This window comes from Anabrus simplex, chromosome 9 (genome assembly GCF_040414725.1).
Source record: "Anabrus simplex isolate iqAnaSimp1 chromosome 9, ASM4041472v1, whole genome shotgun sequence".
In the NCBI taxonomy this organism is placed as follows: Eukaryota; Metazoa; Arthropoda; class Insecta; order Orthoptera; family Tettigoniidae; genus Anabrus; species Anabrus simplex.
In genome coordinates this window covers 55,299,080-55,308,598 of record NC_090273.1, presented here as the reverse complement: position 1 = coordinate 55,308,598, position 9,519 = coordinate 55,299,080, and positions in this window count along the sequence as shown.

Below are 9,519 nucleotides of genomic sequence, written 5' to 3'. Positions count from 1 at the left end.
TCAGGACGAAATATTTAAGGAATTGAATGTGGATAATTATTCAGAAAGCCCATGTAACGTTGACAAACGCGATTTCGATATTGAGAGCTCTTCTGATGAAAGTGTCAGTGATGATAGTAAAGATTTACATCCTTCAAGACAACGTCGAATTTATATAAGTTGCCATACTCTGCTTCACCGAGGTAATTGCTAGGCTACACAACTTATCACTCCAGAAAACATTATTAGGACTCCTTTACAAGGTTCCCAGTAAATGGTATCACAATCAGTACATGGTTAGTGAAGCCAGGCTCATTTGATTCTATGCGTGCGCTTTCGCACTAAGTTGTTCAAGAAATGGCCGAGCATGTGCAGTGTGAGGAGAATTCGGTCAGCAATATGTTAATCACCAAGCAGAAAATCATCAACGCTCTTGTTATCTTGGATGAACGTGAAAAGGTGTCCGATTTCTAGTACCTAGGATGTACTTTAACACAAAAATGGGATCCCACTGTAGAAATTAAAACCAGAATGGTATCGCTAAAAGTGTGTTTCTGTTGTCCGCAAACGTGACCTTCGATTAGAAGCTTTTTCACGTTGTAAAGTGTTATGTGTAGATCCCGGTTATTTAGTCAGTAATGGGTTAATGTGAACCAGCCCCTTAATTCGTAATGCAGCGAGAGTAACATAAATTCTAGGGGTTCTGATGGACAGTACCCCTAATGTCTATGCAATACTCATAGCACAATCGTTGTACAGGCTAGCATATACTTGTTATTCGCTTCAGTAAATTTGCATTCTGACCTATTAATCCTTATGCATCTGTGCTCTATACCCGTAATAATAAAAGAATGGATAACAAACAACACAAAAGAAAAGGTAGCTATAGATACAAGAGTAAAAAAAATGGACAGGATGTTTCATAAGATAAAAATTATATACAATAAGAATTCTCTATCCTGGAATTTGAAATTGAGACATTATCAAACAGTGGCCCGGCCAGAAATTATATATGCAGCAGAAACTCTCTCAAACTTACAAAAATTGGGGATCTTGAAAAATTAGATAAAGTTGAAAGAAGAATTTTGAGAAAAATACTTGGACCTATAAGAAACAACAATGCCGAATTGAAAATACGATCAAACAGAGAGCTATATTTAAAAGTTGAAAACTGACAATTGTAATGAGGAAAATAAGACTCCAGTTTTTTCGACATAATTAAAGAATGAACAATAATAGTCTAACTAAACAAAACTTCAACTTATTGAACAGTTACAAATCCAAGCCAACCTAGTTCATTGGAATTGAAAAGGATATGAAAGAGGCTGGAATTAAAATAGATACGATAGAAAACAGAACACGTTTCAGAGAAGTAACACGAAGGGCAGGACTTCAGGGAAGAAAGAAAATAATAACTGGAATAAAATGGACTCAAGAAGAAAAGGAACGACATTCTCAGGAAATATAGGAAGTTTGGAAACGAAGAAAGTCAAATGCAAAGAAAAATAATCAAAGACGATTTTTCGTAACCTATAAAGGGTTATTCGAAGAAGAAGAAGAAGAAGAAGAAGAAGAAGAAGAAGAAGAAGAAGAAGAAGAAGAAGCATTTCCCTTCGCTTCCATCTCACTTCCTCATTCGTCTGACCGTTATGTTCTGTTATACGGAACTCCTAAATGAGAGGTTTGACAACTCCAAGCAACATGAGCCGGGCATCAGGTTTATCTCCATGGCAACGGAAGTGGCCCTCCCACGTTTCCAGGGCAATCATAACCTCTACCCCCTTCTCCCCAGCCAGGCAGTCAGTAAGCGGACCTCCTCTAAGAACTATAATAATGCATTTTCCAATATTACAACCATAGTTCGGTGCTGCCGGTGCTCCTTTACGGTGTCGAAGTTTGGAAACTGAAGGCTTCGTCACTGAATGGACTCCAAGACTTTGAAATGTAGATGGATCGCAGAATGTTGAAGATTCCTTAGATAGACTACAGTCACCAAGAAGGAAGTACTCTGTCGTATGGGAAATCGTATGAAGTCAGGACCCTCACAAAATAAAGCAGCCGATTAGGCCATATCTTCAGAAATGGGAATTTCAACCTGATACAACTGATCATAGAAGGCATGGGTTGAGATGTTACCTGAGAACGAATCCTCCTACAGTGGTTTCGACATCCGCTATACGGCATCTTTGATTAGCCTCAGTGGCTCAGGGGGAAGTGCGCTGGCCTCTCACCGCTGGGTTCCATGGTTCAAATTCCGGTCACTACATGTGAGATTTGTGCTGGACAAAACGGAAACGGGACAGGTTTTTCTCCGGATACTCCGGTTTCCCCTGTCATATTTCATTCCAGCAACACTCTCCAATATCATTTCATTTCATCTGCCATGCATTAATCATTGCCCCAGAAGAGTGCGAAAGGCTTCGGCAGCCGGCACAATTCCTATCCTCGCCGCAATTCCTGACTCGGTCGAATGACTGGAAACAGGCTATGTATTTTCATTTATTCGGCATCCTTGATACGAGAACACGAAGTAGGGAAAAGATCATGGATTCAAGGATGGAAAATATTTCAGCACATTTGAAGACCGGTAGGAAAAACATTCGATACACCAGAAGTTTAAGACGGACGCACGCTACATACCTCTATAACATAGTACCGAACCCTTGCCTCGCAAAGCCAGACTACCATACAACAGCTTTTCTGAACACCATGATAGCACTACCAGAGCGCCGAATATGATACTGGTCCCTACTCTTAAGTACAAATCCTCAACCGACAACATCTCCTTCACAGTTGCGGCTAGCAGTGAATGGAATCTCCTACCGCTAGATGCCAGAGGGATAACAAACCACGGATTGCATCCATAAAGGAATGGAAACCGGCGATTTATTAAGGTACAACTGAGGAGTGTCTGTTCAAACGGTACTATTTCCACTTCAAATTGAAAATTAGTATTTCGTCCATAGAAATAGTGCATTTTGAACAGACTCACCTCAACTTAGATATTTCCGCAGTGTGAAAAAGCAAAGCACTGGGGAACTCGTCTTCTGGGGTGTCTACGCTAGACTTCGACCCAACTGTCACAATTCGCAAGATTAAACACATATGACTCTTAGAGTGTAGGAAAATTGCTGGGAGGAAGTTATTAGGCATTGCCGATCACGAGTTCATCAGAAACCACAGCTATTGCATGTCGCCATTATCCTTCAGAGAAAGTAAATCTGAGAGAAACAACAAGATTTATAGTGACATGTGCTTCTTCGTAGTCTAGGAAAACGCCTGAGTGCCGTAGCAACGTACAAATGAAGCGATGATGAATCAGACTGCGGAAGAGACTGAATGGCATCATGCACAGCGCGCCCTATGCAAACTTCCTGTAGATTACGGTCGTAAAACTATCACAAAGAGAGACGATCAGTGTCACGGAACCGGCAATAAATATCAGGGGTGTGCAAATGTGCGTGACTCCTAGATGATGAAATAAGACAGAAGACGGGCTCCAATATCCTCCGACCACGATTTAATTTCGGATATGCAACCCACAAGCCAGTTGAGTTTGAAGGGTAGCAGAGTGGACAGTGGTTTAGCAGACTATGCCTGCAAAAGCAATTTGCGTCTAAGGCTGCTAGTAGAACGGAAATGTAACAAAGATCGTTTGTAAAATACTTTACAAAGTTAAATTTTACAGCACAAAATTTTATAAATACATTCATTACACTATTATCCCACCTGGTGGCCACGATCTTTAGTATATGGTCTGTCACCGTGATTAGCAGGTTCGAGTTCCGTCCGTGAAAAATAATTTCCCCATCAGAATATTGGACGATGAGCCGCCGTGGTTCAGGTGGCAGCGTGCCGGCCTCACACCGCTGGGTTCCGTGGTTCAAATTCCGGTCATTCCATGTGAGATTTGTGCTGGACAAAGCGAAGGCAGGACAGGTTTTCTCCGGGTACTCCGGTTTTCCCTGTCATCTTTCATTCCAGTAACACTCTCCAATATCATTTCATCTGTTAATCATTAATCATTTCCCCAGAGAAGTACGACAGACTTTGGCAGCCGACAAAATTCCTATTCTCGCCGCTAGATGGAGCTTCATTCTTTCCATTTCTGACCATGTAGAATGACTGGAAACAGGCTGCGGATTTTTAATACTGGCTGGTAGGAGAGATGGTGTTATATGGTGTTATACTATTTCTCATCAGCACCAGATTGAGTGCCAAAAGCCTGGATTTAATTCCAAACCTCTCCGCAGTGCTTATATGGAGTGAGGGTATATGACGCTGTTGATAATGATTCGTCCGTCGGATGGAAACGTTAAGCCTTGATGAGACCACTTTGTGTAGCTATGTGCTGACACATACCTCATGACCATCAATCATCCTACAGCAAAACGTTCAGGGCGCCCGTGGACGTCGAATAGAAAGACTTGCACCAGGCGTTCCGAGAATGTCCTCTGACAATCCGGGCACTAAACACCATACGATAAATGAAATTGCTCCATCCTCCTTCTCCATCTTTCTGGCCTATTCCGAACTAATTCGGGTGGAAATTATGTGTGGATTAAGCTTAGTTTTACGGTCGGACGCCTTTCCAGACGGCAACCCAATGTGAAGGGATGTATTCACAATTGTCTGCCTCTGTGGTGTAGTGGTTAGCGTGATTAGCTGCCATCTCCAGAGGACCGGGTTCGATTACCGGCTCTGCCACGAAATTTGAAAAGTGGTACCAGGCCTGGAACGGGGTCCACTCAGCCTCGGGAGATCAACTGAGTAGAGATGGGTGCGATTCCCACCTCAGCCATCCTAGAAGTGTTTTCCCGTGGTTTCCCACTTCTCCTCCAGCTGAATGTCGGGTTGGTACTTAACTTAAGGCCACGGCCGCTTACTTCCCTCTTCTTTTTCTGTCCCTTCCAATCTTCCCAACCCCCCGCAAGGCCCCTGTTCAGCATAGCAGCTAAGGCCGCCTGGGCGAGGTATTGCGCATCCTCCCCAGTTGTATCCCCCGACCAAGAGTTTGAAGCTCCATGACACTGCCCTTGAGGCGGTAGAGGTGGGATCCCTCGCTGAGTCCGAGGGAAAGCCCGCCCCTGTAGGGTAAATAGATAAAGAAGAAGAAGAATTTACAATTACGTGACAGTAGTTTATAGTTTGGTGTGTTGTGTACAATGAAGAGAAGTGTATTGAAATGAACGCTATCACCCAGTCTCCGAGTTAAATGAATTAAAAATAAAAAGTAAAAATCTTCGACCCGATCGGGAATCGAAGGCCGGTACACTGGCCACTCAGCCAAGGAGATGCACAATCACACCCATTATACTACATAATAATTATTATTATCATATTTCAGCATACTCGATAGTGGACAGTTCCGTGCTTCCTTAGCTAGTCTACTCTTAGTTCAATACTTACAATACCATCATCATCATCATCATCATCATATTATTCTTATTTCTTCTTCTTCTTCTTCTTGCGTTCCGGCCTTCTAAGGACCACGTTACAATTTCAATTGTTCCTCCTTGGTTCTTTCCTTTTCTTCCAGTATTCTTTCATTGTTTCACTGTGTTTCTTTTTCCTGTCTTCAGTCCACTTTGTGCCTGTTTTCTTTTCCTTCCTCCCTTGGAATCCTTCCATTTGTAAGACTTTCTTCCTAAAAATCTTTCTTTCCAATAATTCTTCTTCTCGTATGTTGTTCCTTTCCAGGTCTTTCTTGACTTCTTGAATCCAGGTGGTAGTTGATTTATTTTCCCAAAGGTACTTGAAGATTCGTTTAGTTAGTCTATTGTCATCCATTCTGTAAATGTGTCCAAGAAATAGCAATCTCCTTTTTCTTATTGTTTCTGATATGTTTTCTACGTTCTGGTAAATTTCATTGTTACTTCTTAATTTCCAAAACTCTGCAATTCTTGGAGGACCTAATATTTTCCTTATAATTCTTCTTTCTAATATTTCTAATTTATCAAGCTTGTAGTTCAGTGCTAGACATTCGCTGGCATAAAGGCATTCTGGTTTCACTACTGTGTTGTAGTGCTTTATTTTAAGTTTCCTTGATAAGCACTTTTTGTTGTAAGTATTCTTAGTTATACCGTATGCTCTTTCCATCTTTTGTATCCTCTCCTCTATAGCAGATTTTTCTAAACCATTTTCTTGAATTGTCTCACCCAAATATTTGAATTTCTTTACCTTTTCTATTCTTCTTCTTCTTCTTCTTCTTCTTCTTCTTATTATTATTATTATTATTATTATTATTATCTCCAGGGTTGGTATTTCCCTCGGGATCAGCGGGGGATTTCACCTCAACCACCTCAAGGGTAGTGTCCTGAAGTGTGAGACTTTGAGTCTGGGTATACTACGGGGGAGGAGGACCAGAACCTCTCCCAGGCGGCCTCAGCTGCTATGCTGAACAGGGGCCTTGTGAGGGGGTGGGAAGATGGGAAGGGATAGACGGGGAAGAGGAAAGGAAGCGGCCGTGGCCTTTAGTTAGGAACCATCCCGACATTCACCTGGAGGAGAAGTGGGAAACCACGGAAAACCACTTCCAGGATGGCTGAGGCGGGAATCGAACCCCCTCTACTTAGTTGACCTTCCGATACCGAGTGAACCCCGTTCTAACTCTCATACCACTTTTCAAATTTCGTAGCAGAGCTGGTAATCGAACCCGGGCCTCCGGGGATGGCAAGCCGTACAAGTGACCATGAGTCTAATAGTGGTTTATAAATTAATTCCTGCTACTTCCTTGTTTATAATCATCGCGAAAGCCAGACGTATTGGAAACTGCAGTCATTTGAATTCAAAAGTCAGGTCAAAGGGGATCCTTGGTGTCCGTGGGATGAGTATGTCTTCTCCTTTCGCAGCACCAGTCAATATCCTAGCCCCGATGACACTGCAAAATAACTTTTTAACCATTAGCCTCGTTCGGTTGCAAAGTCTAGGTGGGTCCAAAATTCGGAGTAAAATCATGGATGATCTACAGTAGTTTTAGGGTTAAGAAGACGAGGAGACGTTCCCGGTGGATGTAATGAGTTCATTAATTCTATAGGATAATTGACTGCTTGTTCTGTATCTAAAGTGCTTTCGATGGATTTACATGTAGTAGCCTGACCTGGTAATTCTTCTAGAATGAGGGAATAAATGTTATTTATTACAGAAAGCTTCACTTGCCATCGAAGATCCGAAGATAGGAAGAGGGCGTTCTAAGGCAACATGGAACCGAGCTGCTGAGGCTGCCAGGAAAAGTGAAGTGCCATTATATCTGGTACAAGAACGTTGAATGTACTCTCTCCGAGTCTTGACGAGCCGACTCCGAGTGAGTTCGGGAATGCCATGTACGGCCAGGAAAGATGAAGAGAATGAATGTTTTCACATTGTCATTTCATGACGTCTGGTAATAATCACCTAATACTCATTTCAGACAAGAAATTGCTATGTTGTATCATAGACGAAAATCTGCCTCCTAAAAACAATCATTTGATACTCATGTACTGAATTGAGATTACGAAACGTAGATATGGTACATATGGTACATAAGTTTGAATCAAGTACATTAATCCAATTTATGACTACGTAACTTCATACTACCTCGTGTGGAGCTAATCCATTCATCTCATTCTATTATTGTTGTTCGGGTACTCTTTGCCCTTGGGGAACCTGCAACTGTTGCGGTAAGATTGAATAATAAATAATTGGAAAAAAACAGAGTCAAAGAAAATACTTCTGAAAACAATCACTCAATACTAATTCCAGACTATAAATTGCTATGTTGTATCCTAGAGCAAAATACAAAACCTGTAAGCGATCATTTGATACTCATTAATGAAAGGAGGTTAATTTTCCAGAGAATATAACGTTATATTGTAGCATAGATATGGCTTGCTATTCTAAGCTCCATGTTGTATAAAACAACAAAATACGCCACCTAACATTAAATTACAGGTGATTAAACAAAATAGACTACTGTTTACAAAACTGTTTATTAAATAAATTTAAATAGTACGCAGAAACCTAATGAGGTGTGGTAAGTTACCAATAATACCTTTAAATTATTCTGTTGGCAATAGAGTAAAGGCTCCTTCCCCATGTCACTACAGCCCTTGAAGGGCCTTGGCCTACCAGCCCGAAGGCCTGCAGATTACGAGGTGTCGTGTGGTCAGTACGACGAATCCTCTCGGCTGTTATTCTTGGCTTTGTAGACCGGGGCAGCTATCTCACCGTCAGATATCTCCTCAATTCTAATCACGTAGGCTGAGTAGACCTCGAACCAGCCCTCAGGTCCAGGTAAAAATCCCTGATCTGTGCGGGATTCGAACCCGGGGCCTCCGGCTAAGAGGCAGGCAGGCTACCCATACACCACGGGGCTGGCAAATAATAGAATAAACTATCTACAAAAGGAAACTAACTAGGTTACTAACTAATTAAAAAGTAAACAAAAAATCACATATAATGATTTACATTGCATTGCAAGGCTGTCCTATTAATCTGTAGTAATTACTTCTACAGTAAACTTCCTTTAGTAATATTTGACATACCATGAACGAATTTAAAATCAAAGTTACGTAGAAAGTGATTATACGTTGCGCATATCCTGATTAGTGGTGAAAGTTTGAAAATAGTGTTTTAGAAATTTGGTATTATAAAGAGCTGCCTGGATCTTAAATTTCCTTTCCTGGCATTGGAAGCTACTTCTTAAGAAACCAGGAGCTGTCTATTGAATGATTAACAAGTTTATGAAGAACTCTCTCGTCTTTTTCAATAATGATGTGTAGTTGAACTCACTGTCCGACTCGTTGGCTGAACGGTCAGCGTACTGGCCTTCGGTTCAGAGGGTCCCGGGTTCGATTCCCTGACGGGTCGGGGATTTCAACCTTAATTGGTTGATTCCAATGGCTCGGGTGCTGGGTGTATGTGTCGTCTTCATCGTCATTTCATCCTCATCACGACGCGCAGGTCGCCTACAGGCGTCAAATGGAAAGACCTGCACCTGGCGAGCCGAACCCGTCCTGGGATATCCCGGCACTAAAAGCCATACATCTCATTTCATTCAGTTGAACTCACTCAGAAATTCATTGTAATGGGCGGTTCTACGGGGGACATACCTCTGATGTTGTTTGTAATGCACATAACGTAGAGAACTTATCTGGACTTTCTCAATCTGATTCTGGTAAGACGTAGCCTAGTAGTTAAAGTGATAATTTTTCGCTTTGACTTCTAAGTGGCTAGATCACGCTTACGAGTTCCACTGTAGCAGTTCGATTATTTAAAAAATCGCTGTACAATTGCTAGAGGATGAAAGAACTTACCAGTGTTGTCCATAAGAACATTTGTGGTAAAATCTAACCCTTCTAAAGAACTATTTAACTACAGAATTTATTCAGCTTTCAATTTAAAACGTCTTGCTTAAACTTTTGTTGATTATTTCTAATCAACGACGAATATCGCTAACTTGGAAATAATTATTCCTTTAAACGGAATATTGTATTTTCCACCATTCAATACTTAAAAAGGTATAAATACATATTTAGAATTTGTCTGCATTTTTTCTGTTCA